The 7,093-nt window shown below is 40.2% G+C and overlaps 1 long non-coding RNA gene across 1 annotated transcript in view; it reads right to left on the bottom strand.

The window, feature by feature from the left end:
- The window catches only part of LOC111438541, a 9,421-nt gene extending 5,995 nt beyond the window's left edge, over positions 1-3,426 (bottom strand). The window contains exons 1-2 of the long non-coding RNA XR_002709691.1: positions 3,414-3,426; positions 2,981-2,987 (exon numbers count right to left, since the gene is read on the bottom strand). This is a non-coding gene — a long non-coding RNA (uncharacterized LOC111438541). The remainder of the gene's footprint in view (positions 1-2,980; positions 2,988-3,413) is intronic.
- Between the last annotated feature and the right edge of the window lie 3,667 nt (positions 3,427-7,093).

The raw sequence follows: 7,093 nt of genomic DNA, 5'->3' as shown, positions 1-7,093 counted from the left end.
GCAACTCCCTCTGGAGCTTCAGCGACGCAACCCCCTCTGGAGCTTCAGCGACGCTTCCGGACGACGCAACCCCCTCTGGAGCTTCAGCGACGCTTCCGGACGACGCAACTCCCTCTGGAGCTTCAACGATGCTTCCGGACGACGCAACCCCCTCTGGAGCTTCAGCGACGCTTCCGGACGACGCAACTCCCTCTGGAGCTTCAGCGACGCAACCCCCCCTGGAGCTTCAGCGACGCTTCCGGACGACGCAACTCCCTCTGGAGCTTCAGCGACGCAACCCCCTCTAGAGTTTCAGCGACGCTTCCGGACAACGCAACCCCCTCTGGAGCTTTAGCGACGCTTCCGGACGATGCAACCCCCTCTGGAGCTTCAGCGACGCTTCCGGACGACGCAACTCCCTCTGGAGCTTTAGCGACGCAACCCCCTCTGGAGCTTCAGCGACGCAACCCCCTCTGGAGTTTCAGCGACGCTTCCGGACAACGCAACCCCCTCTGGAGCTTTAGCGACGCTTCCAGACGACGCAACCCCCTTTGGAGCTTCAGCGACGCTTCCAGCCGACGCAACCCCCTTTGGGGTTTCAGCGATGCTCTCGACCGACGCAGCCCCCTTCGGGGTTTCAGCAATGCTAACGATCGAGGGAGCGCCCTCTGGTACTTTTCTTCAATTCTCTAATAGTCTTTGTGAAGCTAACTCGTTTCTGTTTGCTCGTAACGAAGTTCTCACAAGGACTCATAACAATCTCTGCATCAAATACACCTTGTTCATAGCCAACGGTTTTCCGTACATATTTGACAGCGTCTTCAACAGACCTGACGTTGTCTTCTCCTTGATAATGTTGAACGCCATGTTTCTGGATAGCGTCAACCGGATCAGCCCCAAGGCTTGTCGATCCTTGAGCTTCCACTGTTCCGTGGTCATGGTATCCGGCTTCACCCCCAACAGAGGTTCGTGAAGATCTTTCTGGTACAGATAATCTTCAATCTGCATCTTCCAGAAACCGAAATCGGATCCATCGAACTTCTCAATTCCAATCTTTGAACTTTCCATCTTCACAGATCGTGGTGAATTTTGCCTCGCTCTGATACCAGTTGTTAGGATCGATACCAGTTGTTAGGATCGCCCAACAACGCACACGCTCGATCTAGATGAACACAAAGAGAAGGATAGAGAGAAGTTGCAAGGAGAACTCTGGCTAAAAGGATTTCTTTGTATTGATGACTTCACGTATGTACAGAGAGAATTACAGAGAAAAGTACATTTTCAAAGCTTTACCGGACCAGATATATATATGGTATAGTTTACTATATATAGCTTTACCAGATTTAGCCATCTACTATATATAACTATTTACCATATATAGTTTTACCGGATATAGCTTTACCATATATAGCTTTACTATATATAGCTTACCAAATATAGCTTTACCGGATATAACCGTTGACCAAGCTATAAATAAGTATCAGGCTCCATAGCCTAACACATTCTTACCCATATGTTAGGCTAATTACAGTAATTGTATCAAATGGAAGCATAAAAAAAATGCTAAAATCATAAACATCCACTTTAGCAACCACAGAACTTCATTCATGAAATGGTACCCACCATGCTCAAATTAATGTAAATAAAGTGCCTAAAACTTGCTCTGATACCAATTGATAGTGTTAATATAACACATGCGGAAACAATTTGGACCTTAGGTACTTTAAGTACATCAATTATAATAAATTAGCTAGCATGCTCAAAAGCATTAAAACTCAATGAGTTTGAACACTAACCCTTTGTAGTTTAAATTCCTTTTTTCTCACGAACAGGTTTTGAACCACCACTAGTGTCTTCCCTACTATTCTCCCGCTTTAGAATGGAATTGTGGAATCCAGTGAATGACTAAATTGGAAAGAAATTTAGTATATGTAGAGAGAGAGTTTTGAGAGAATTTCTTTCCAAGAAGACTTTTCATTTTCCATGTAACTGATCACTCTATTTATAGAGTGATATTTGCATATATCCAAAGTTGAGATTACCAAATTTTGACACTCAAAGTTCCACTCAAATTTGTGGGATTATGTGACAAGCATACAAGTTTGAATTAACCAATGTTTGACACTCAAAATTTCACTCAAATTGTGGGATTATGGAGCAAGCATGCAAGTTTGAATTAACCAATTTTTGACGCTCAAAATTTCACTCAAATTTGTGGGATTATTGGCAAATATGCAAGTTTATTAAACCATATATTGACACTCAATATTCCACCCATGGATTTTTCCATTAAGTGAAGTCAACCTTTTAACTTTCTCTATCTTAATTCCACAATTAATTTGAATAATTAATTTCAAATCAAAATAATATTAAAGAATTAATTAAACAATTTAATTAATATTTAACATTAAATCAAATGCCAATCTCAATCAATTCCGACACATATTGATTATGAATCCCTATTCATAATTAAAATATTTAAAAATTATATAAATATTTCCAATTCTCTCATTTTGTTTAATTCGTAATTAAATCAAAGTGCGGTTAAATATATCGTATATATTTAGCGCATATTCCCTAATATGAGTTTGAAAACTTCAAACTCACTCGTCCCACTATTCTAAGGTTTAGTCCGATATGAGCTAGTAGGAGACCGAATGGACCTACAGATCATGGGCTCCAACAATCCGAGATTAACCGGCTAAACTTATTAATCTTTTAACCAACATTGTTAACTACTAGGACAATCCACTATAGCCTAGTAGTTGCACTCCCCTCACTATAGATATATTTCTGTCCATTTCATATAACCATGATTAGTAAGTCGATCCTTCACACATTGTTCGTAACTAGAGCTGGGTCAATTTACCGTTTTTGCCCCTAAAGTTACTTCTTGTTCCTTAAGTCCCACTGATCCTCTACTGAACAATTGGTTTGTGATCCAACCACCTAACCGAATCCCTCTCGGACCAAACCTAGAGTCAGTACTTAAGGGAACAACCTCTCTACTATCCCTAAAAACGGGTAGGAGAGATTCTATCTTGCACCCTATGTCCTCAGCTATTCACCCAATCTTACCATTGAAATGGGAGGCTTATTGAGTCAGCGAACTTCGACCACTCTAACCCATGCAAATCTAAGGATAATTTTGAATAAACAGGAGTTCATAGTTAGCTCAGGATTAAGGTCGAGTTACCTAGGTCATCGAGTGAGAAAATCAGTCTCAATAGTAAATGACATTATAAAGTGAGACTGATTTTCTTCATGGTCCAATCTTATGCAATACTCATTGCATAGAACGCCCCCTCTCACATGGCTCCACATGTACAATTTAGTACTCACATTGTTTATATCATATACAAAAGTGGGCCGCATCCATAGTGTCCCCAGAATAAGGTACTCAGTCTTATCCTTATACTATAAATCATTTTGACTATATATACTTGAACTTGATCCACTCTTATGTCTCTACCTATAGTTCAAGTAATCATACTATAGCCATAGTATTCTTAGTTTATTGCATTTAGAATAATGATCATAAAATTCACTTTATTCAATAACAATCTTTACTGAATAAACATCAACAATAACTTTATTGAAAATAGATATGTTTTTGTTTACAAACTATGAGTTTTCGAATATAAAACCTAACACGTAAGCTATAACATGAACCCTCTCGACTCCTCACAATTACTCGAATCTAGCATCGACAGTAATAGAGTGAACATTCTTTATTAAACACGCTAAGGCGTAATCATAGTTACCACTTTCCCAAGACAAGTATCAAATTTTTACAGACTTAACAACAACTCATAACCTACTAAACAGGGTTAGAATGCATACCTAGTCGCAGCTAGGTGTGTCGTCGAGCTGAGTCACAGAGGTGTACAACTCTCTATCCTAGAAAAAGTCTATAGAATCTAAAATCCGATTGCTCTGATACCAATTTTTCACGACCTGATTTCCGAGGCTTCAAAACTCGGACCGTGACCTAAAAGACGAAATCGAAAACAAACAAAAAAAGAAAAGAAAATAAGAGTAAAAGATAAAAGTGAAAATCCAATAAAATTAAAACTGAAGAGAGTGAAGTGTAATTTTCAAATATTTCGAAAGAGGATTTGAATTTACAAAAAGGAAATACAATACAAATATAAACGAAATTTATAAAAGACTCAAAAAGACTAAAATTGGATTAACACTCCAGAACGACCCCCTCTGTGACCGCACAACTCTCTAATGCTCCTCTACCTCGACTGGCAGCCAGCGAACACTTGAAAAAAAAATAGTAAAACTCGGATGGGTATAAAAATTATACTCAGTAAGCCACCTACTTGTAGGCTCTCATGGCATCCTAAACTTAACAGAATTCTCACGGTCTTCTAATTGGCTCTAAGACGTCTGGTTCTAGTCGCAGACCCTTTGGGGCTCGCTCCTTGGGACTTTCTCTTTGGAGCTACACTGGTTCTTCGTCCTTTCATTTGATACCTAAGGATTCCTTGTGCCAAGCTGTGATGACCAGTATCTCTCTATTTGGCGCTACCTTTACATGCCTATCTGAGACCACACGGTATCTAGCCTAGGGGTGTGTTGAGCCCCCCGAGCCAACCCATTCCTGTGCAGCTAATGGGCTATACAACGTGGGGACACATTTCCCATGCGAAATGGCTGGGTGTAGTGAGAAATGGTCAAGAACTCCTGGTTCTCCCATGAAGCTATAGATATCGTTCACACAACTAGCAGCCTAAGAACACTCCTAAGGTACTTCTTCACTGTGGTAATCTGTTAGGTTCCTAGGGGGAAGGTTGTATCTAGGCTGAGTGACTTGTCACTCCTAACTACAAATCACTCGGCTTATCATAGTAATGGATCATGAAAATAACAGAGTGTGCATGTAACCATCGTCTAACATCATCAGCATAACTCATGCAAACTAGACACGCATGCGTCATGGGACGATGGCCTCCGTCAAGCACCCATAATGCTGAGTTCACAATTTCAACATGAATTAAACATATGCATACGTATAGTGGAAGCTTAAAACATACAAGCAACACCCAGATAATTCAGCCAATACGCTCAGACAAACAACCTGCCTAATCTCATTCATGGAAAGCTAATCTTAGCATGCATGCAATCCAAGCAAATCCTACAAGTATTTCTTCCTAAATACCGAGTGGTGACTTACATGATCGACGTGTGTCCTTCGTTTAGCATTCCTGCACAAATAGCGTGTCCAAGAATACTGATTTTCCTCAATTAGGTCCTAAATCACATAAAAATATGATTAGCATTGAAATTGTGATGAGAATCGGGCAAACATAAGTCGAACGGGCTAAAAACTAACCCTCACGTGCTTCCACGCACTGCCACATATCCTCAAGCATCGGGAGAAGGTCTACTCACGAGTTTCACTCGTGAGTACCATATGCACATGCTTTCTACGTAGTTGCGGTCTAGGCACTCCAGTTCGGGTCGGTTCGCTCGACGAGTCAGTGGGTCGGTTCACTCGTATGGCCCGCAACTGGTTTGAGTTGTCGCCGTCTCACTCGAGCTGCGTAGCTCCAGCTGGCACTTGATGCTTGGCTCCGGTCGATGCTCGACACGTATCCCCTGCTTGCCCAGCCACGTCTCGCTGCCCGCTGTCGACACGTGGCTGTCGGAATTTCTTCTCTCTCCGTTCTTGGATGATTCTCGAATTTTCGTCTTCAGATCGAGGTTTCAGCCAAACTTCTTCACATATCATGTGGAGAGTTATTCCTAGATGAATATATCAAGATTTTAGATTTTGATTCACTAAGGAAAATCGTAGATCTAAGAAAAACGTTCAAAATCTTACCTCACAGGTTTTCTCGATTTCTTGACGGAAAATAGGACTCCGGCCACCCAAATTCTCTTTTCTCTTCCAAAAAAGGCTCCTTGCGTCATGATCTTGACCAAAATATACTCTGACGATAGTTTTTAGTGAATCTTACGGCGGTTTATTCTTCCTCCTCTCTCTAGTTTCTCTTTAATGGGTGAGGGGCAAAATAATATAGTTGCCCTTCTCTTGTGTTTTTCCTCTCTTTTTTTATTTTTCTTTTTTCTATTTCTATTTCTTCGGATACTACAGTTTGACAATCAAAGACCTCAGGACTTTTGAGGTTGACTCCTTAGAAGAAAGAGTCACATGATCGAAGAACTCGTAACGTGGAGGTAGCTATGAGAGCCCTATCCCACACATGGAAGGATGTGTCGAAGAGTTAGATATTACACAAAAGACCATGCTGGAACTCTTTAACGATCTGACAAAAGACTCTAGGACATCTACATGAAAAATCCATTATTATCCAATGGTTAGGATATTTGGCTTTCATCCAAGAAGCCTAGGTTCAATCCTTTACCATGGATTTTTATTTTTAAACTTTACCTACATTTGAGAGACACTATACTGGTCCATACTTAATGAACTTTGTACCTTGGAAGCGTTGTGTTATAGATATTAGGTTCAAGTTCAACAAGTGGGGATGAGGTGATAAACACCCAAGTGAGTTTGATAAGGAGGGCCATAGAGAACCACACCAAAGTTAAGCTCATGTTGGCTTAACAAACTAAAAATTCAGGAACCCAAGGGGAATTGAGATGCCAAGGAATTAGAAAACTTTATTTTTTTTACCTAGAACAATACTTGAAGGCCTAAAGAAACTTGCTCAGAGGACTTGAGAGTTATGTTCGCCACAATGCATCTTATGGACAATGCAAAAATATGATTGCTCTCCAAGGTGAATGATATCATAAATGGGTCAGGTGAATGATATCATAAATGGGTCATGCACCATAAACTCATGGGAAGACTGTTGATGAAATGGATGCAATCAACAGTCCCTTGGATGTTTGTCAATCAAAGACCACGTTGAGGTTGAGTCCTTAGAAGAAAGAGTCACAGAATCAATCAACTATGAACGTGGAGGTAACTATGAGAGTTTGATCACACACATGGAAGGACGTATCGAAGATTTAGTCATTACACTAAATACCATGTTGAAACTCTTCATAGATCTGACAAACAAACAAACAAACAAACAAAAAAAAAAAAAAAAAAAAAAAAAAAAAAAAAAAAAAAAAAAAAAAAAAAAAA

Source organism: Cucurbita moschata, unplaced genomic scaffold (assembly GCF_002738365.1).
Source record: "Cucurbita moschata cultivar Rifu unplaced genomic scaffold, Cmos_1.0 Cmo_Scf00077, whole genome shotgun sequence".
Lineage (NCBI taxonomy): Eukaryota > Viridiplantae > Streptophyta > Magnoliopsida > Cucurbitales > Cucurbitaceae > Cucurbita > Cucurbita moschata.
This window is presented reverse-complemented; position numbering and strand designations above follow the sequence as displayed.